Genomic DNA, 24,258 nt, shown 5'->3' on the forward strand with positions numbered 1-24,258 from the left:
TGTCAGCTAGATGGCAGTAACTTTCAGGTTACTGTACCGAGGTACAGTAATATCTCTAGAGTGTTCTGTATGCACACCATCCCTTCATGTATAGTGCTACATCTCCCATTGTCAGAGTTCCTGGATCAAAGAGTCAAGGGAGAATAATGGGAGGGGCTCCTCCACTATCACTGCAAGTATTTCACAAGCAAAATGTTTGCTTCTCATCTCCCATAGTTCCAAAGAAAATAATGCTTCTGCCAGGGAACATGACAATAATTTCATTGAACTAGAAGTTGAGAGTTGGACCTAGTCAGATTAGACTTCTGAATTAATAGGCAAAGAATGGGGTCTCTGTACTATTTGGTTGGCCCAAAAGTTTTGGTTTTTCCATTACCTCTTATAGAAAAACCCAAACAAACTTTTTGGTCAACCTGACAGTTGACAGGACTCTTCTGGAAAGGTGAAATTGGCTCACTACTAAGTAATATAGGTAAAAGAGGGTCTGTGTGGAATGTAGGGTGTCCTCCACGGTGCCTTTTCATATTTTCATTTCTTATGATTAAAGTCAGTAGAAAACTCTCATAACTCAGTTCATATTGGGTTGCTTATGATCGAGAGTCTTCAGGAAGGAAGGTTCGGGTAAGTTTAGCAGGCAAGAATCTATGACCAGCAGGAGTGCCTGCTAAGGACAAGAAACGATAGTGTATGAAGCTTGTTATACATACCAGCTATGATCAAGTGGTCATCTGGAGAAATGTGAATTGTGAGAGTTACCAGTATTTTGCCCCTATTTTGATATGAATATGTTTGTATGTATGTGTGTGTGATATCTTACTCACTCTCTCACATCACATTACACAATTTTTTTTTCAATTTTCTTCCCTTTCTCATCTTCTAATCATGTAAAATAAGATGTGTTTTAATAATACCTAACTTTATATCTCCATTTTTAAGCTGCAAGGTATCAATGAGAGAGTATTAATGAATCAGGAGAAAATGGTATCACTCAAAGACAAAAGGGGATTTTATATCCCTTCAGTGGATTTTATATACTCCTTCAGTGGAGCGGACTCATCTGTTTTCAGCTGTATCCAGGGTAGTAGTACCAAGTTAGATGGAAGCATCACTTGGCTGTTTTCAATACAATTTAAGGAGCTATGCACATGTGCCAAATTAACAAGGGGTAAGTTGTTTTGGCTTTGTGATGTGACCACTTGGCTAGTCTTAACTACACGTTCCAGAATTTCTTTTCTGTATGTTTCTGGTTAGGGTGGGGTGCTACAGTTTCTTCCAGGGGACTGGAAGGGAAGTGAAACAGCAGTCATTGTATATCCTCATTGATCTACTAGCTCATCTCATTGGCAAGTGATGGTGGCCAGGTCTGCCTTTGCCCACCTCCTATTGGGTCTTCCTTCAGCTTCTTCTACTCTTGGACCAATGTGGGCATTTAATTTCATGAGGAAGGAGCTTGACTCATACAGGAAAACCACACAGTCAAGGTCAGAGGCAATAAGTATTCAAACAGGTTTCAGTCTGTTTTCATGGCCTCTAACTTTCTATTTTTTTATGAGTTCCTGATTGTAGTCACTTTACTTTACATCCACATTCTCTCCCTCACTGCCTACCTTGTGACCCCTAAGTCTCAGTGTCTGACACAGTCCTAAGAATGTGGCCTCAAGTGGTTGTCCAGGGCAGACTTGTTGCCTGTGTCTGATACTGGAGCTTGGAGTCCCCAGGATGTGCTATCAGGGAGGTAAGATGGACAGATGGACATCACTTCTTCATTGTTCTGCTTCCTCTGTTGAACCTACGCTGAAATATTTCCTTTGAATTCTGGAAATGAACATTTGGATACTCTTTATTATAAATACAGAAGAAAGAAATACGATTCGTTAATTTATCCTTAATTTTCCTCAAGATCAAGAATTGTACTGTACCTTTTTCTCTGAAAGTCAGAAGTAGCATAACACCCTAAATGGTACTTATTTTCTCTGCTGGCAATAATCAATTAAAAAAAAAAAAAGATAGAGGGAAAGCTTAGAAGTCAGGAGAAGGACAAATGGCTCAGAAAATCCATGCACACACAAAAATTGTTAGCTCCTGAAAAAGTCAGTTTTTCTCTTTCTAAAACAGCAATAACTTCCCACCACAGAGAGGTGCTCTCACACTTGAAAGTGAAAGTGTCAGTGAAAGTGAAAGCCGTTCAGTCCTGTCCGACTCTTTGCTACCCCATGGACTTTGCAGTCCATGGAACTCTCCAGGCCAGAATACTGGAGTGGGTAGCCTTTCCCTTCTCCAGAGGATCTTCCCAACCCAGGGATTGAACCTAGGTCTCCCACACTGCAGGCGGATTCTTTTTTTTTTTTTTTTTAATGTGTACAACAACTTCTTTATTCATTCATCTGTCAGTGGACATCTAGGTTACTTCCATGACCTAGCTATTGTAAATACTGCTGCAATGAACATGGAAATACATGTGTCTCTTTCAATTATGGTTTACTCAGAGTATACACTCAGTAGTGGGACTTCTGGGTAATATAGTAGTTTCATTCCTAGTTTTTTAAGGCATCTCCAGGGGCTCAGATGCTAAAGAATCCACCTGAAATGCTAGAGACCTGGATTCAATCCCTGGGTTGGAAAAATCCCTTGGAGGAAGGCACGGCAACCCACTCCAGTATTCTTGCCTGGAGAATTCCCGTGGACAGAGGAGCCTGGCTGGCTATGGTCCTTCTTGACCAGCTGAGCTACAAGGGAAGCCTGCTCTCATGACTAATTCTTCATTTGCAAAAAATTTGAGTCCTAAAATATGCAAATATTATTCATACACAGGTTTAAACACAGAGTATTTTTGTTTAAAAATAATTATATGGGCCATAGCATGGAAGCAAATAAATATGAAGTCTTTAGAAAACAGTGGTTTGCCTGTGATAAAGTTACCCATGCCCTAACTGTCAGCCATCAAGTCAAAGGAAAAATAAGTCCCTAATGTGTTAAATTCTCCATGCATTATGTTTGAAAACAATACTTTATGAATACCATTAGTGAGCTTGTGGCATTATCTCAGTATATTGTAGACCTACAGAAATTTTTAATTTATACTTGTCCTTTTATTTTCTTTTTCCTAAAATACGTGAAACATTTTGTTTGTAGCAATTTTTACTTATTTATGTTAAATAATATCACCTTTCTTAAGCTGCTGGTGATTTTGCCTGGAAGGCTGACTCTTTATAAAAAACAGTCTTCTTTTGTTTGAGAGTTTTGTAGCAGAGGGAACATGGCATTATGGTCAAGCATCAGATTCAGGTTTCAGAGATAACTACAGACTTCAAAGCCTAACTCTGCTCCCAACCTGTTCTGCCACCAACAGCCACCTTAACCTCTCTGTGCCTTATTTCTTTTCATTGGAAAAACTAAGGCAATAACAAAATATCTCCTTTCAAGGTTTGTTTTGCAGATTAAATAAGCTAGTTCATATAAAGTCCTTCATGGAGTGCCTGGAATATGGTAAGTGCACAATAGACATCATCCATAATATTGTCTTCTCGCTAATAAACTATAAGAACAGATGGATCAAAAGGACAAGGATGGGACTTTCCTGATGGTCCTGTGGTGAAGAGTTCATGGTCCCAATGCAGAGGCATGGGTTCAATCCTTGGTCTGGGAACTAAGATCCTGCATCCTACATTTGGCACGGGGAGGAAGACAAGGCTTATAATTAACCAAAAAAAAAAAAAAAAAGAAGAAGAAGAATGAAGATCTTAATTAATAAAAGTATCTTCTATATAGTCTTCTATGCAGAGGTATTGCTGAAATAATAAATGTCAAACCAATAGCTGCACATAACTGTTTTACAACTAGCAGTGGGTCCTTAACTCTAACTTTGAAAGGAATCGTAAGGTACAATGTACTCCCCTCAGGAGTTTCTCCAAATTCCCTTTGAGTTTGTTCAAGGCCAATAGATACAATCAAACACTAGATGATAAAACACTACTTTCAAAAAATGAGAACAGCACATAATTATCTCTGCATGATATTTTTTTGGTAATTGCAGATAAATTGATAAAAATATCTCAACTACTAGGCAAGCAGTGTATTGATCGCAACTTACTAAGCTGTAAGAAAAAGATGATTCTTCTCTCACATTTTGATATAAGTACTTGCTTGTTTTATTTATGGCAAATACAAACCTCATCATTTCAGCAACTCAAAGTGTTTATGGAAAAAAAAAAATCTCATGATTACTAAGTTGCCAAAACAATTCTGTATTTTTTGCAAGTATTTGCCTGCTTATTATGTTCCTACTGGGCAATTCCTAAAAATTACATTTTCTCCAACTGAGAGTTTTACTAGTCTTTCTATCAATATATTTTTTAAGTGAAGAACCTTCAGAACCTCCTGAAAACATTCTTTTTAGAAAGGAATACAAAAAGGTCACAGATTCTTCTTTTTCCTTTAACATTTCTTAACCACACTTACATTCACACACACACATTTCCTTATATCTTACAAATTCATGAAAAAGCTCATTCCAGTTCTATTTGTAATTCGTAAATTTGCCTTTGTTGACTTGCAGTCTCCTTTAAGGAAATTTGATTACCCTTTTATACTGAAGGCAATATATGCTCAATGTTAAATTTTCACTGGGGAAGCATTGTTTGGAGACTATATTGTCTGGTTATTTACAATTTTCATTTCTTTCTTTAGGTGATCTCAAAACCAACATGTGTCCATATTACTGATAGTTATCTTGAGTATAACAGCATTTATACTCAGCTCTATGACTTGTTTCACCTAACCAAAAACACACTTTTCTACTGACTGTAAGGTTTTGAATTCATCACAGATAACAAAGTGAGATAATATAGTGAGATAATTAGTTTACGGAGGGGAATTGGTGTTTTATACGTAAATGGGGGAAACTTGATCAATGATGATATTGGTTTAGACAATGTCAGGATGGCATTTGGCATCTCTGACATGATAACTCCAGTGCACAAATCTTCAGCTATTGAAAGGGTGTGTGAACAGCTGAGTGGCATAACCAGTCAACTGTTTCTCCCTATAATCATTCATTTTTCCTCTAAAATCTAGTAGTGATTCTTTGCTCCATGGCAGAATCAGGTTGCCCTAGGTAGTTCTATGTATGCGAACAAAAGTATTATTGAGATGGTAAGAACTAATTTTAACTGATCAAGGATCATATTTTATAAATCATTTATTTTACTCTAAAATTAGTTGACATAATTTTTCCATAATTTTATTGGCACGTTTGATAAACTGCACAGAAATGTACATGATAAGTAAATATAGTGATGTTAAATACTGGAAGATTGGAGCTAATGAAAAAAGAAAAGGTAATGAAATACATAGAAGTTAAAACATTATTATCTTCAGTCCTCTCTCCAATTATACTCTTTTCTGGAATACAGTCTTTTAAGCACTTAGAATGGTCATTTTCAAGATTGTTAGGAATTATAGCCTAGAGAAAACCTACATGTTATAGGTAGTTTGTTGTTTTTGTTGTTTAATTTCTAAGCTGTGTCCAACTCTTTGTGACCCCATGGACTGTAACCCACCAGGCTCCTCTGTCCAGGAGATTTTCCAGGCAAGATTACTGGAGTGGGTTGCAATTTCTTCCTCCAGGGGATCTTCCCTATCCAGGGATTGAACCCACGTCTGCTGGGTTTCCTGCTTGGTAAGCAGGTTCTTTACCACTGAGCCACTTGAGAAGCCCAGCAGGTAGCTAAGGACAGGCTTACTGGATGATATTATTTAGCCCATAAGTTAATACATCATTTAAAATATAAATTTTGAAAAACAACAGTTAATAGGTCCTAAATCACATGAGGCAGGATGGTGTTTTTGGTTTCCCTCATTTGCTTTATCTTTCTTTTCTTTCCTCACTCTTGCAGGAAGAGAACCTCCCTTTAACTCATTAAAGCTATGCTATGAAAGTCTAAATGATAAAAACAAAATAAGTTTGTTCCAAAGGTGCCTCACTCTGAATCACCTGAATGACAGAAATTATTATACTGAAGAATGAGATTCACTGAGCACAAATATCAAGGAGCCTTACTTTATCCTCCACTGTCCATTCCCCCTGTGTTATGAGACTTGTCTTTGCCTCGTTGAGTGAAAATCAGTGCACATCATATGCCTGCCAAGGTCATTCTCAGATAACAAGACTCCTCCAGTAACTTCCAGCTTCCACACAGTCTCAGTTCAATGACTGTTTAGTTCAAGCCATTATATTAATTTTAACTTAATGAACTTCATTTAAAGTTGAAATTCCTCTACCCATTAATGGAGAAGTTTTCAATCCACACAAGGTGTCGGAGTGTGATGTGAAAGTTCTTACTTGATTAATAATGTTGTACATGTCTGGTAGATGCTGGAAGGTGACACTCTCTCTTATGCTGTGTGGGTTCCTCAGGGCCCACTGCCCCATGACTGGGAATCTCTTGCTCAAGTTTCTCTAAGGGGTACCTAGAACAGCTCTATTCTGCATGGTTACTTTGGGCCACTCCCTATATCCTGACCAATGCAAACAGCCTACTGATCTGTTACCAGGAACTTCTATAGAACTTTAGGTCCTAATATTGTCAGAAATCTATTAAAAATAACTAATCATCATAAGTGTTGTATTTACATAATATGTATTTATATTATATGCTATAGGTACTTGGTTAAAGCTTGAAACACTGAAATCAATACCCACCCTAGAGGTAATGAGTCAGCACTTTAAAATTATGAACTTATTCTGCTTCTACTGAGAAAAGTAAGGAATCCCTGGAAGAATTGTAAAGAGGTAGATTTCAAACCACTGAGCTATCATTATCTCAGTTTGCAATAGAGGATTTGTTAATTAGCATAAGACAAATATCATATGATATTGCTTATACATAGAATCTAAAAAGAAGGTACAAGTGAACATATTTACAAAACAAAAGTAAAGTCATGGATATAGAAAACAAATTTATGTTACCAGTGGGTAAGGGAGTGATAAACTGGGAGATTGGGATTAGTGGGATACACACACTACTATGTATAAAATAGATAAGCAATAAAGACCTACTGTATAGCCCAGAGAACTCCGCTCAATACTCTGTAAAGGCCTGTATGAGAAAAGAACCTAAAAAAAAAAAAAAAAAAAGCGGATATATGTACATGTATAACTGATTAACTTTACACAACATTGTAAATCAAATGAACTCCAATACATTTTTTTTAAACTGGATACATTTGCTAAATGGACAGTGGTCAAGATGTGTTTATTAACTAGCGAACTTGTACAGACACTTGGCCTTTGGACACATTCTAGAGAATTCAAGGCATAACATCTTTCCAAATGAAGGTTCTCGCCCAGGTGCTTATTCCATCAGTGCTACCATGATGTGGAGGCCTCTGTCATCATATTAGAGAAGGAACTACATGTAGAACTGAATACTGATGAACTCAGTGGATGTAGAACTGAATACGGCTGCAACAGTGTAGCTCAGGATGGTCTGGGATCTGTCAATTTTTCTACGAGTAGTAGAAACATCTCACTTAATTGTGGGACTTTGAGAGAGGATATTTATAGCACTCATGGACCTCTAATAATTGGAAGCCTCTAGTCTCACATGTAGAAATTGGGAGAAGACTGATTTCAACTCAGACACCTCTGTCCTTGATCTGATCTAACACCAGCTAGCAATTCAATCTTTCGTTCTACAGGAGCATGGACATCAGACAAGACTCCACTATGGTTCTAAAGCTCTGGAGTGGAGAGGGAGGGGAAGTATAGTAAGCTATCTGAGTGGTCTTCTTAAATGTGTTATTTTATCATGCTTACATGGAGAGGGAAATATGTTCCACTTTGTTAACTCGGGGATTGTGATTGGGACTCAGCACTTCAAGAACTGTCTCTGAAAATCTTCTCTTAATCACTAAATCCTGACAATGTTCTTGTCTCTATGTAGTTGAGGAGCTTCAGATTAAAAAAAGCAAAGGAAAAGTTTGCTTTTTATTCCACTTCGAATAGTAGAATCACAACTCAACTTAGAATGTGGGAATGATTGACAACGATCGTGCTTCAGTTCTGGTTATGTTCATCTTTGTACTCTTCTTTGCACTGTGTATATAGTGTTTTCTCATATTCTTTAAAGGGAATTTACCTCTTTTCTGCCCATATCTTACCTCTTCTGAGATGTTAAATTTCAGAGCGATTAAGATTTGGTATGAGATCCCTTTTTTTTTTTCACTCCGTATTCTCTGTCTTGGGAATCTGATCTATGTTTCTTGCTCTAAATGTCATCTCTAGAATATAGACTCCAAATTAGTAGTTTGAGTGAGAATCAGACATTAGCAAAGGTTGCTGAATCAGTATCTACACATGTATACATAAAGTCAACTTAAAGTCAACTAGTCCTAGACCAAACTCATCTCTCTTTTCCTGCTCTTCCTCCACTATTACCATTTTCATGAAGAAACCCATGATAAATTTGGTTGAGTAAAACAGTAACATAGGTATTGTCCTTGATATTTGTCCTCTTTCTCTCTTTCTTCCATATATAATGCACACTGACATTGTCAAATTCACTTTCTAAATATCCCTAAAAGTCATTCATATTTTTCAACATCAATACTACTATCATTCTAAGCCAAACACCACCATTTTGTGCCTGGACTAATGCACATTCTATCTAATTAGTCTCTCCAATCTGTCCTTTCTGCTCTCCATTTAGTTCTCCACACTACAAAAATAATAGCCATTTTAGAAAACATATCTCTTCAGGTTGTCCTTGAAAGCCTCTCAATGGATTCCTATTTCTCTTAGAAGGAAGAGAAAAAAATATTTCATTTACCCTACAAGTCTTGCACGATCTTTCGTCAGCTGCCTGGTGGCTTTAGTGTAGTTGTTAAAGACAAGAGTTGTGCACCTATACTGCTTGTGTTCAGACCCAAACATGTCACACTTGAGTTGGATGGACTATGCAGGATATTTTCTTCTCTGAGCCTCAGTTCTTAGAGAATTTATTACATATATCTACTTCATATAATCATTTTCAAAAATCAAATAAGCTAATACAGATAAAGGATTTTCAGCAGTACCTTTCACTCAATCAATTTACCATAGTATCAGTGTTACTTTTCATTCTAATTTCATCATTATCTCATTCTCAACCTCTGTAGTTTAGTCACAATATTTTTTTGTTTTAGTGCTGAAAACCCATGCTCAGCACCCCGCCCCCCAGCTCTGCCTTCATTGCCACATGCTACCTCTTCTACCTGGGGTCTTTCTTCCCTACCTTCACCTCTGAAGGCCTTCATATTTATGGTGATTCCCTTTAGCCCTAGAACCTTCATTACATTATCTTCTTTGAATCAAATGAGCTGAATTTTATTTCCAGCCAGAAACCTGACTGATGCAGAAGCTCTGCCAAATGCAGATGCTCAGGGTCTAGGCTTGATGGAAACTCCCTTCTACACATATATCAAGTTCCTCAGTGGCACATGGAGACTGTATAATTATTAATTCATTAACTCTTACATCTCTCTCCTGCAACTGACCTCTGTTCGCATTTAAGTGGTCAAGCTACGATGTCTGTCAACATCACTCTTTAAAGGGAGCAGGGAGGTACAGTGTTACCATTTTCTTGGAAAAGAAGGGGAACTAGAACACATATGACCTGCTTACGACTACTAAACTAAGTAAAGGCATTAGAACATGAAAGAGCACAGAGTGTTGGAGGTTGTTGGTCTAATGTGAGGTGAGTTTGAGGTGCTTTCTAGGATTCAGTGGAAACACTTATGAGGTTGGACTCAGTGAGGACTCAACATGTCATGTGAAATTTGTGGTGTCCTTCTCTTAGAACTGAAAGGGAGGCATAGGAAAAGAGGGCTTCCCAAGTGGCTCAGTGGGTAAAGAATCTGTATGCAGTTCATGAGACAGGTTCAATCCCTGGGTTGGGAAGATCCCTGGAGGAGGAAATGACAAGCTACTCGAGTATCCTTGCCTGGGGAATCCCATGGACAGAGGAGCCTGGTGGGCTACAATCCATAGGTTCACCAAGAGTCAGACACAAACCAAGCATATGAGCACACACACATAGAAGAAGAAATCTAGGAGGAACAAGACATGAGAATGGCTACATTTTGGAATATCATAATTTAACCATTCTACCCTGTTTGTAGCTTCTTTAAAGAAGAGAGATTATATAAACTGTTTCCAAATAAATGTGGAAATATCCTGGGCTCATTATTTCAGTATCTGGAATGAAAAGTCAATGAAGACAACAAATTGTCTGATTTTCTATGTTAGGCCAAGGCTTCTATAGCTTTAATCGAGGGAATTAAATCAAAGTCTCAAAAGAAAAAACAAACAAGATTGTTTGAAATAGAAAATGCTTGTATAATAGCCCTTAATCAGAATAATTGTTTGGAAATATTCTATCAAAAATGTATATATAAAGCAGTACTTCACCTGAGGTTTTAAATTTCCCAGTGAATCAACTGAAAGTAAAATTTTCATATAAATCCATGAAAATAAATTTGGAGTGGCCAAAACATGACTGAAGAATTCTACATGGTGTACAAATACAATGCCATATATCCCTCTATGCTCTGAATGTAATTTAATTTCATTACTGACTCTCACAAACATAACTAGAGTATCATCAATCACCACAGATAATATTTTTCTAACTCACCAAAGCTAATTATAGTCAGAAACCTCTACTGACTGAGACTAAACCTTACACTACATTAAAAATCAATCTATTATGTGATGCCAAGAAGGTCTGTTGAATGTAGTGAATTTTTATGAGCCTCAAAATTCTGTGTTAATTATCTGAATACTTTCAATAGATGTATCAAATCGTCCTTGAACTTCTCTCTTGTAAGCAATAAAAACACTGGTGATTTACATTTCATTTTTGTGCTAAGTGAAGAATTCTAATATTAAGACATATTTCATGAAAATTGCCATCATTAAGATAATTTTCAAATTAGATTATTGACAGAGGGGAATAAGCTGAAATACAATAAATATAGGAAAATACAGGAAAAAAAGTACAAGTAGAACTCAATGACCCATCTCAACACCAAGGGCTTCTTCAGTTTTCCTAAAATATTCAATTATAATTAATTCAAAGATTGTATCTGCACTATGCTAGACAACATTTTGTTTTTCTTAATTGACTCTTCCCAAGTACTTGTATTAATCAGTACTTTGATATTTCATCTTCAAAGAATTTTAGAGATAAAAAGACTCAGGAGACTGGAGATGATCTAGTCCATATCAATATGCAAGCTAGAAAAGAATATGGTAAGTAGGTAAAGTTCCACCATGGACAACATAGTTAGACCCTATGTTCCCCAACCATTTTACAGAAATATTTTCACCAAATCACACATAAACTACAAATAATTGTAACTCACTCCAGTATTCTTGCCTGGAAAATGCCATGGACAGAGGAGCCTGCCAGGCTCCATGGGGTCACAAAAGAGACACGACTGAGCAACTAAATGAACAAAAACATTGAATGCTTACAATTATATTTCTAACTAAAACAAATTTTCTCCATTTAAAAGAGTAATATATCTTTTCAACAAATGATGTTGCAGCAATCAGACATTTTCATGCCAAAAATAATAATAATGATAATAATAATCTAGGCACAAAACTTATACCCTTAACAAAAATTAACTGCAAATGGATCATAGCCCTAAATATGAAATGCGAAATCATTAAACTTCCATAATATGAATAGGAGATAACCTAGATGACCTTGGGTAAGCTGATGGCTTTTTAGATACTGCACTAAAGGCACAATCCATGAAGTAAATAATAGGCTGGACTTCATTAAGATTAAAAATTCTGCAGAACTGTTTGTTTCTGAAAAAGCTAAACATGTTTTTACCATTCAGTCCTGCAATTTCACTGCTTGGTATTTACCTAAAGGAGATGAAAATGTATGGCCACATGGTACCTGCACACAAGAGGTTTATAGTAACCTCATTCTTAATATCTAAAATTTGAAAGCAGCTAAGAGGTGTTTCAGTAGGTGAATGGATAAATGAATTGTGGTAAATCTAAACAATGCAATATTGCTCAGCACTAAAAGGAAGTATGCTATCAAATGTATACCTGTGATGGATTCATTTTGATATTTGGCAAAACTAATACAATTATGTAAAGTTTAAAAATAAAATAAAATTTAAAAAAAAGATGCACTTTAAGACATTTTTAAAAATTAAAATATCTCCTGGGTATATAGAAAAATATCTAAAATGAAAATGTGTCTTTATTTTCATTCAATAAAAATGAAATAAGAATTTTAGTTTGACTGTTCTATACATCAGTGTCTCTTTTGCTGTCTCGTACACAGGGTTATTGTTACCATCTTTCTAAATTCCATATATATGCGTTAGTATACTGTATTGATGTGGTATGGGGAGGGAGGAGGGAGGAGGGTTCAGGATGGGGAACACATGTATACCTGTGGCAGATTCATTTTGGTATTTGGCAAAACTAATACAATTATGTAAAGTTTAAAATAAAATAAAATTTAAAAAAAAAAGAATTTTAGTTTGAGATCAATTATACATTTAAAAGGAGCTTCTCTGGTGGCTCAGTGGTAAACAATCATTTGCAATGCAGGAGACCTGGGTTCGATCCCTGGGTTGGGAAGGTCCCTTGGAGAAGGAAATGGCAACTCATTCCATATTCTTGACTGGAAAATTTCATGGACAGAGGAGCCTGGATGGCCATGGTCCATGGGGTCTCAAAAGATTTAGATATGACTTAGTGACTAAACAACAAATATATTTAAAAGCTTTTGTATTTTCCAAAAGAATTTAATGTATTACTATAGAACATTTTGTTAAAAATGCCACAGAGAAGAATATGACTTTCTAAGTATTACCTTTATCATTTTACTAAAATCAATAAAAATAATTTTATGATTGGAATATTAAAGCATTTCAGCTCCCTTTGTCTAGATATACAATGATAGGAAAAAAAAAAAACAATAATAATAAGAGATGATAGCACCAAATCTATTTTAAAAAGTTATTCTCAACTGCACATCCATTAACAATCAAAGAAATTGTAGTGCTGCAGTGGATGGCGTGGTGTCTAGCACTCTGAAAAGTATATTATTTTAGAGATGGATCAATATAAAAGTAAAAAAAATACTCAAATCATCTGAAGCTAGTGTAGTATTAAAAAGCTTTTGGGGAAAATTGAACAAAATTATTCACTTACAAAGAAAGGAAGACGTTAGGTTATTGTCTAAGAGTTACCAAAATACACTAAAAATACATTTATTTTTTGTATTTACATATTTTAAGTTACTAGTTATATAAGAATTAAGAGAGGAAGTATTTAAACACAAGAAACAAAATATGAATTTAAACACTTTTCAAATATATCTAATTTATATTGTAAAGAAATGATACCCACAACAAAATACTCCTAAAAGGAACTTTAGTAATAGAGTCCAGTTGAAAACCAGTCTATTTACAAGGTAAACGTAAAGTGCTATGTTTAACAGTGTGCCTGCAAATTTATGTCCACTCTAAGTCTGTGAATGTGACCTTGTCTGAAAGGGTCCGTGCAGATGTGAGGTTCTAGTGATTTAGACAGGCCCTAAATCCAATGGCTGGTATCTTTATATAAAGAGGGAAATCTGAACACAGAGATACAGACAAAAACAGAGACAAATAGACCATGTGACCTCAGGGGCAGAGATGCCAGTGCTGTAGCTAGAAATGCCAAGAACAGTCAGTAACCAGCAGAAGCTGGGAGAGAGACAGAGAACAGACTGTCCCTGAGACCAGCAGAAGGATGGCCCTGTTCACCCCTTGATTTCAGACTTCTAGGCTCCAGACCAAGAGGGAATAAAACTTCAGTTGTTTTAGGTCATCCAGTTTGTGGCATTTTGTTGTAGCTGCCCTAGGAAAGTAGTATACCTGGTAAAAATTTAATACAGCAGTAATTTTTATTTTGATATAAATCATGAAACTAAAACCTAACATTTTGCCTCCATCTCTGATTTTTTTTTCTTTTTAAGCTAGCAAGTATTTGATCTTGTTCATACCTTCAAAACAAAAGTTTTGATTTTGATGACATGATAAAAATCTTCACTCATTATTTGGCCCAATTAATTTATTCATGACATCAAAATTCATTTAGCATCTAATATATATTTTATTCTAACACTCATCTTTGATTTTTCCAGTAGTCAAAATTACCATTATTTGTTAACCTCTTAAATTGGCTAAATTTATTAAAAGCTATTACACAGTCTATGGCTGAATTAAAAGCTGTAGAGGCTAGTTAGTTACACATATTTACATTTCTCCAAATTCATCACTCATTGAGACATTATAGAGTGGTGAACACATAGATGCTAAATTTAAACTTTATGGGCTCATCTTTACACCTCTGTTACTTCCTATCTCTGTGACTTTTGGCAATTCCTTCAAACTCTCTGTATCTTAGTTTTTGCCTACACAATGCAGATGATAACAGCATTGTCTGCCTCATATGCTTTTTAATCTCTGAGTTTATGAAGTATTTAAGCCAGTGTTTGACACATAATAAACACTCTAATTTATCATTAGACTACATTTGCTTCTTTAGATTGACAACTGACAGATTCCATTTGATTCACAGAATAAAATACTTTGATGTCACTCTTCTTTCTCCTTCTATATTAAGACTATGGTAGCTTCAGACCCCTTTCAAAGAATAAAATATTACAAGTACTTTAAGTATACATTCAAATGAATAAAATAAATAGAAAAAAGAGTCACCTATTTGGTAGCCTTTACTTGTTAGAATTACATGGTCCAATGAATTGACAACAAATTGATTTATTCAACAATTAATATGTGCCTAGAATAGCAACAGACTCTGGGGATGCAAAGAAAAATACAATGTTGTCTTTGCCTTTGAGAAGATTACAGTGGTGAACTAGACAATAAGTCCATGATTATTGTGAGATAAATGGTGTTACAATGGCCCACAAAGGACGCTCTAGGAGCAGAAACTTCCTAGTCCAGTTTTTGCAGGCACGGAGGATGGAGAAGGAAAAGCAGATGATGGCTGGTTGAGCACTGAAGGACAGTAATCAGGTATTAAACAGGGGAAAATGTGCCAAGGCCAAGTACACAGACAGAAGATGAGACAGAAATACAGCAAATTCAACAGTACCAGACTGCTGTACTAGGTGACTCAAGAGAAATGAGTTGAATGTGGAAGTGGTCACAGAGCATTATGTGTAGATTTATTAGTTCTTATTCTTTATAGAACCAGAAAAAAGGTAGACATACACAGATATATACATATGTTATAAATATTTATACACAAATATAAAGAGAGAGAGAGAAAGCTAGAAACTCAAGCACGCAAGGTTTCTATATTAAAGTCCTGAAAATTGCTTTTTCTTCAGGAAATCTGTCTTTGCCTTCAATTATTAAGATGAATCCCACCCAGGCTATGGAGTATACATTTTACTCAAAGTCTCCTGATTTGACTGCTAGCCACATTTAAAGACCTTGAAGCAAGATCTAATTATTGTATGAGTAAACAGTTTAGCACTATAGCCTAGAAGGTTGACACAGAACACTAGCCACCATGTTGAGTATCTCATCGGTTTCAGAAGATAACTTTGGAGAATGGAAGGACATAGAGAAAAGAGAGCACAGATGAAGGTGGGCATGTCACCAGCAGAAGGATGCCTGAATAGAGATCAGAGTGATAGAGAAAGCTAGATTGTTCCTGTTTTGATGGAGAGAACTATATGGATGGTTTGAAGGATCAAAGGAGGTAAGGCTAATAACAGTTGGTAAATGATGGTATATATGATGTAGCAAAAAAGGAATCCAATTCATCCATAATAAATTTGATTTCAAAATGGAAGCTTTTCTATTCCTTCACTTTAAAGCAAAGACAATCTATTGCTAATTCCCAACTGTAATTCTCTCCCAGAACTCTTTCCCAGATTTCTTTCTGCAGTATTCAATCTCTTCTGAATACAATTCTTCTGAACTCTATTTTAGTTAATTTATTTCTCTTGGTTCTTTTTTTTTTTTTAATAGGCTTCAAGTAGTTGAGAGGTAAAATTTTAAAATGCAATGAGTTCAACACCATTTATATAAGACTTTGTAGCTATGAAAGTATTTTCATGTGTGTGTGTGTGTGCACGCTCAGTCGGTCAGTAGTGTCCTACTCTTTGTGTCCCACTCTTTGTAGCCCACCAGACTGCAGTGTCTGTGGAAAGAATACTGAAATGGGTTGCTATTTCTTTCTCCAAGGATCTTCCTGACCTAGAGATTGAACTTACATCTCTTGCATCTCCTGCATTGGCAGGGAGATTCTTTATCACTGTGATACCTGGGAACCCCTTTCACATATATAAAACCAGTATAATATTCCTTTGCTATGACAATATGATCCAGTTAAGTTATACAAGTGATACTTAGTGTAAGAAAAATACAATACTCCAACATATTCCAACAGGATGGGTAAACTTGGTAACACAAACCATGTGATAACATGACAAGAAATAAGGGAAAAGCAATAAAAAGAACAGCTCACTTTTTGCAATTTTTTTTCTCCAAATGAAAATTAAAATAATACTTTTGATATATCATTTTCTTGTTCTTATTACCTATCACTTTATATAATTTTTAAAAGAGAGTTTTAATTCCCTGTCAGGAAAAATATAATTTAGCATCATAATGATCCCATTTCCTCAGCATCATTAGGCTACTTGATAAAGGATGTGATTAATGACTGTGTAGAATCATTAACTACAGGAGGTCTATTCTAAACAGTAGGAACAGAATCCTGTTCACTGGTAAACAGAATTGTAATAATAGGCTGTTTGTCTAAAAGTGATGAATGCATACTTAGAAATATAATTTCACTTGATTTAGGATCCTATGTGATAACTCTCTGTCCAGTCCAAAATGCTATTAGGTGACTTAATATTGCAACCTGCAGTCATCTTATAGGAAATGTTCATTTATCAAATAAAGTTATTCATTAAAAGAGTTATGATGAAGGAAGCAAAATATACATAAAAGTAAAGCTAACTTCTGGAAAGTGACTACAGTAAGGTTGAAGAAGTGTTTTCACAATTTGTTTATGCTACCAGACTAGAGAACAGTAATTTTTGTTTAAAAAAACTGTAACCATGCTAAAACTGCAGGAATAAGACATCCTACATCTTTTTTAAATTTTTTTAATTGAAGGATAATTGCTTTAGACAATTTTGTGGTTTTATGGCATGCATCAACAAGAATCAGCGATAGGTACACCCATGTCCCCTCCCTCCTGAACCTCCCTCTCATCTCCCTCTGTGTCCCACCCTTCAGTCTATCATAGCACTCCTGTTTGCATTCCCTGAGTCACACAGCAAATTCCCATTGGCTATCTATTTTACATATGTTATTGTAAATTTCTATACAAAACAAAAGTTCTATACAGAACTGTACAAAAAAGATCTTCATGACCCAGATAATCATGATGGTGTGATCACTCACCTAGAGCCAGACATCCTGGAATGTGAAGTCAAGTGGGCCTTGGAAAGCATCACTACGAACAAAGCTAGTGGAGGTGATGGAATTCCAGTTGAACTATTCCAAATCCTGAAAGATGATGCTGTGAAAGTGCTGCACTCAATATGCCAGCAAATTTGGAAAACTCAGCATTGGCCACAGGCCTGGAAAAGGTCAGTTTTCATTCCAATCCCAAAGAAAGGCAATGCCAAAGAATGCTCAAACTACCACACAATTGCACTCATCTCACCCGCTAGTAAAGTAATGCTCACAATTCTCCAAGCCAGGCTTCAGCAATATGTGAACCGTGAACTGCCTGATGTTCAAGCTGGTTTTAGAAAAGGCAGAGGAACCAGAGATCAAATTTCCAACATCGGCTGGATCATGGAAAAAGCAAGAGAGCTCCAGAAAAACATCTATTTCTGCGTTATTGACTATGCCAAAGCCTTTGACTGTGTGGGTCACAAGAAACTGTGGAAAATTCTGAAAGAGATGGGAATACCAGACCACCTGATCTGCCTCTTGAGAAATTTGTATGCAGGTCAGGAAGCAACAGTTAGAACTGGACTGGTTCCAAATAGGAAAAGGAGTATGTCAAGGCTGTATATTGTCACCCTCTTTATTTAACTTATATGCAGAGAACATCATGAGAAACGCTGGACTGGAATAAACACAAACTGGAATCAAGATTGTCAGGAGAAATGTCAATAACCTCAGATATGCAGATGACACCACCCTTATGGCAAAAAGTGAAGAGGAACTCAAAAGCCTCTGGATGAAAGTGAAAGTGGAGAGTGAAAAAGTTGGCTTAAAGCTCAACATTCAGAAAACGAAGATCATGGCATCCGGTCCCACCACTTCATGGGAAATAGAAGGGGAAACAGTGGAAACAGTGTCAGACTTCATTTTTCTGGGCTCCAAAATCACTACAGATGGTGACTGCAGCCATGAAATTAAAAGACGCTTACTCCTTGGAAGGAAAGTTATGACCAACCTAGATAGCATATTCAAAAGCAGAGACATTACTTTGCCAACAAAGGTTCATGTAGTCAAGGCTATGGTTTTTCCTGTGCTCATGTGTGGATGTGAGAGTTAGACTGTGAAGAAGGCTGAGCGCCAAAGAATTGATGCTTTTGAACTGTGGTGTTGGAGAAGACTCTTGAGAGTCCCGTGGACTGCAAGGAGATCCAACCAGTCCATTCTGAAAGAGATCAGTCCTGGGATTTCTTTGGAAGGAATGATGCTAAAGCTGAAACTCCAGTACTTTGGCCACTTCATGCGAAGGGTTGACTCATTGGAAAAGAGTCTGATGCTGGGAGGGATTGGGGACAGGAGGAGAAGGGGATGACAGAGGATGAGCTGGCTGGATGGCGTCACTGACTCGATGGACATGAGTCTGAGTGAACTCTGGGAGTTGGTGATGGGCAGGGAGGCCTGGCGTGCTGCAATTCATGGGGTTGCAGAGTTGGACATGACTGAGTGATTGATCTGATCTGATCTGATTGTACATTTCCATGTTACTCTCTCCATACATCTCATCTTCTCCCTCTGGCCCTCCCCCCAGGTCCACAGGTCTGTTCTCCATGACTGTTTCTCCAGTGTTGTCCTGAAAATAAATTCATCAGTGCCATCTTTTTAGATTCCATATATATGCATCAGAATACAATATTTATATTTCTCTTTCTGGCTTACTTCATTCTGTATGCTAGGATCTATGTTAGTCCACCTCATTAGAACTGACCCAAAAGTGTTTTTATGGCTAATTAGTATTCCCCTGTGTATATGTACCACAGCTTCTTTATCCATTCATCTGTCGATGAACATCTATGTTGCTTCCATGTTCTAGCTATTGTAAATAGTGCTTCAGTTAAAATTGGAGTACATGTTCCTTTTTCAATTTTGATTTATTCAGGGTATATGTCTAGGAGTGGGATTGCTGGGTCATGTAGTGGTTTTATTTCTAGCTTTTAAGGAAGACTCCATATCATTTTCCATAGTGGTGATATCAGTTTACATTCCCACCAGTGATGCAAGATGGTTCCCTTTTCGCCACACCACCTCCAGTTTTTATTGCTTGTAGATATTTTGATGATGGCCATTCTGACTGGTGTGAGGTGGTATCTCATTGTAGTTTTGATGTGCATTTCTCTAATAATGAATGATGTTGACCATTTTTTTCATGTGCTTGTTAGCCATCTGTGTGTCTTCTTTGGATAAATGTCCTTTGAGATATTTTTCCCACATTTTGATTAGGTTGTTTGTTTTTCTGGTATTGAGTTGTATGAGCTGTTTGTATATTATGGAACTTAATTCTTTGCCAGTTGTTTCCTTTGCTATCATTTTCTACCATTCTGAACATTTTAAAAAAAATTTTCTTTGTAGTTTCCTTTGTTGTGCCTACAGCTCAACTCCAGAAAAATAAACGACCCAATCAAAAAATGGGCCAAAGAACTAAATAGACATTTCTCCAAAGAAGACATACAGATGGCTAGCAAACACATGAAAAGATGCTCAACGTCACTCATTATCAGAGAAATGCAAATCAAAACCACTATGAGGTACCATTTCACACCAGTCAGAATGGCTGCAATCCAAAAGTCTACAAATAATAAATGCTGGAGAGGGTGTGGAGAAAAGGGAACCCTCTTACACTGTTGGTGGGAATGCAAACTAGTACAGCCACTATGGAGAACAGTGTGGAGATTCCTTAAAAAACTGGAAATAGAACTGCCTTATGATCCAGCAATCCCACTGCTGGGCATACACACTGAGGAAACCAGAAGGGAAAGAGACACGTGTACCCCAATGTTCATCGCAGCACTGTTTATAATAGCCAAGACATGGAAGCAACCTAGATGTCCATCAGCAGATGAATGGATAAGAAAGCTGTGGTACATAGACACAATGGAGTATTACTCAGCCATTAGAAAGAATACATTTGAATCAGTTCTAATGAGGTGGATGAAACTGGAGCCTATTATACAGAGTGAAGTAAGCCAGAAGGAAAAACATAAATACAGTATACTAATGCATATATATGGAATTTAGAAAGATGGTAACAATAACCCGGTGTACGAGACAGCAAAAGAGACACTGATGTATAGAACAGTCTTATGGACTCTGTGGGAGAGGGAGAGGGTGGGAAGATTTGGGAGAATGGCAATGAAACATGTAAAATATCATGTGGGAAACAAGTTGCCAGTCCAGGTTCGATGCACAATGCTGGATGCTTGGGGCTGGTGCACTGGGATGGCCCAGGGGGATGGTATGGGGAGGGAGGAGGGAGGAGGGTTCGGGATGGGGAACACATGTATACCTGTGGCGGATTCATTTTGATATTTGGCAAAACTAATACAATTATGTAAAGTTTAAAAATAAAATAAAATTAGAAAAAAAAAAAAAAAACTTTTAAAGTTTAATTAGTTCCCATACCCTTCTCTAACTCAATGAAACTATGAGACAGGTCAGTAGGGCCACCCAAAATGGATGGGCTGTGGTGGAGAGTTGTGACAAAATGTGGTCCACTGGAGAAGGGAATGGAAAACCACTTCAGTATTCTTGCCTTGAGAACCCCATGAACACTATGAAAAGGCAAAAAGATAGGACACTGAAAAATGAACTCCCCAGATTAGTAGATGACCAATATGCTACTGGAAAAGACTGAAGAAATAACTCCACAAAGAATGAAGAGAGGGAGCCACAGCAAAAACAATGCCCTGTTGTTGAGGTGACTGGTGATAGCAGTAAAGTCTGATGCTGTAAGAACAATATTGCATAGGAACTTGGAATGTTAGTCCCATGAATCAAGGTCAATTAGAAGTGGTCACACAGGAGATGGCAAGAGTGAACATTGACATTTTAGGGTACAGTGAGTTAAAATGGACTGGAATAGTTGAATTTAATTCAGATGACCATTATATCTACTACTGTGGGCGTGAATCCTTAGAAGAAATGTAGTAGCCCTCAAAGTCAACGAAATAATCCTAAATGCAGTACTTGGGTACAATCTCAAAAACCACTGAATGATCTCTGTTCATTTCCAAGGCGAGTCACAATAATCCAAGTCTGTGACCCAACTACTAATGCCAAAGAAGTAGAAGTTGAGCAATTCCATAAAGACCTACAAGACCTGCTACAACAAATACCCATAAAAGATGTCATTTTCATTATAGAGGACTGGAATGCAAAAGTAGGAAGTCAAGAGATACATGGAGAAACAGTTAAATTTGGCCTTGGTGTACAAAATTAAGTAGGGCAACAAAGGTTAACAGAGTTTTGGCAAGAGAACACACTGATCATAGCAAACACCTTCTTCCAACAACACAAGAGATGACTCTACACATGGACATCACCAAAATATTGATTATATTCGTTGCAGCTGAAGATGGAGAAACTCTATACAGTGAGAAGAAACAAGACTGGGGACTGAATGTGGCACAAATCATGAACTCCTTATTGCAAAATTCAGATTTAAATTGAAGAAAGCAGGGAAAACCACTAAACCATTCAGGTATAACCTAAATCAAATTATACAGTGGAAGTGACAAACAGATTCAAGGGATTAAATCTGACAGAGTGCCTGAAGAACTATGGACAGGAGGTTTGTGACATTGTACAGGAGGCAGTGATCAAGAACATCTGCAAGAAAAAGAAATGCACAAAGGCAAAACTGTTGTCTGAGCACACCTTAAAAATAGGGGAGAAAAGAAGAGAAGCTAAAGTCAAAAGGAGAAAAGGAAAGTTATACCCATTTGAATGTGGAATTCCAAAGAACAGGAGAGATAAGAAAGCCTAGCTCAGTGATCAATGCAAAGAAATAGAGGAAAACAATAGAATAGGAAAAACTAGAGATTGCTTCAAGAAAATTAGAGATACAAAGGAAACATTACAGGAAAAGATGGGCACAATAAAGGACAGAAAAGGTATGGATGGGAAAACAGTGGAAAGAGTGGCAGACTTTATTTTTTTTGGTTCCAATATCTCTGAAGATGGTGACCGCAGCCATGAAATTAAAAGATGCTTACTCATTGGAAGGAAAGTTATGACCAACATAGACAGCATATTAAAAAGCAGAGACATCACTTTGCCAACAAAGTGATGGCAAAGTCATCTAGTCGAGGCTATGGTTTTTCCAGTGGTCATGTATGGATGTGAGAGTTGGACTATAAAGAAAGCTGAGTGATGAAGAACTGATGTTTTGAACTGTGGTGTTGGAGAAGACCCTTAAAAGTCCCTTGGACTGCAAAGAGATCCAACCAGCCTATCCTAAAGGAGATCAGTCCTGAGTGTTCATTGGAAGGACTGATGTTGAAGCTGAAACTCCAATACTTTGGCCACCTGATGTGAAGAGCTGACTCATTTGAAAAGACCCTGATGTTGGGAAAGCTGAAGGCAGGAGGAGAAGGGGATGACAAAGGATGAGATAATTGGATGGCATCACTGACTCAATGGACATGGGTTTGAGTGGACTCCAGGAATTGTTGATGGACAGGGAGGTCTGGCGTGCTGTAGTCCATGTGGTTGCAAAGTGTTGGACACGACTGAATGACTGAACTGAAATGAGCTGGTATGGACTTAACAGAATCAGAAGACATTAAGAAGAGGTGGCAAAAATACACAGAAGAACTATACAAAAAAGATCTTCATGCCCCAGATAACCATGATGATGTGATCACTCACCTAGAGCCAGACATCCTGGAATGTGAAGTCAAGAGGGCCTTGGAAAGCATCACTATGAACAAAGCTAGTGGAGGTGATGGAATTCCAGTTAAACTATTTCAAATTCTAAAAGATGATTCTGTTAAAGTGCTAGACTCAGTATGCCAGCAAATTTGGAAACCTCAGCACTGGCCAAAGGACTGGAAAAAGTCACTTTTTATTACCATGGCAAAGGATGTCAAACTACCGCACAATTGCAATCATCTTACACACTAGCAAAGTAGTTCTCAAAATTCTCCATGCAAGGCTTCAATAGTATGTCAACCATGAACTTCCAGATGTTCAAGGTGGATTTTGAAAATGCAAAGGAACCAGAGATCAAATTGCCAAAATTCAATGGATTATAGAGAAAGCAAGAGAGTTTCAGAAAAACAACAACAACAACAAAACAACAACAACAACAACAAAATACATCTGCTTCTGTTATATTGACTTATGCCAAACCCTTTGACTGTGTGGATCACAAAAAAACTGTGGAAAATATGTCAAGAGATGGGAATACCAGACCACCTTACCTAACTCTGAGAAATCTGTATGCAAGTCAAGAAAGCAACAGTTAGAACCAGACATGGAACAACAGACTGGTTCCAAATTGGGAAACCAATACATCAAGGCTGTATATTGTCACCCTGCTTATTGTAGAGTACATCATGTCAAATGCCAGACTGGATGAAACAGAAGCTGGAACCAAGTTTGCCAGGAGAAATATCAATAACATTGGATACCCAGATGACATTGCCCTTATGGTAGAAAATGAAGAACTAAAGAGCCTCTTGGTGAAAGTGAAAGAGGAGAGTGAAAAAGTTGCCTTAAAACTCAACATTCAAAAAGCTAAGATGATGGTATCTGGTCCCATCACTTTATGGCAAATAGAAGGGGAAACAAATGAAACAGTGACAGACTTTATTTCTTAGGCTCCCATATCACTGCAGATGGTGAGTGTAGCCATGAAATTAAAAGATGCTTGCTCCTTGGATGAAAAACTATGACCAACCTAGACAGCAT

This window comes from Bos indicus x Bos taurus, chromosome 16 (assembly GCF_003369695.1).
Source record: "Bos indicus x Bos taurus breed Angus x Brahman F1 hybrid chromosome 16, Bos_hybrid_MaternalHap_v2.0, whole genome shotgun sequence".
NCBI lineage: Eukaryota > Metazoa > Chordata > Mammalia > Artiodactyla > Bovidae > Bos > Bos indicus x Bos taurus.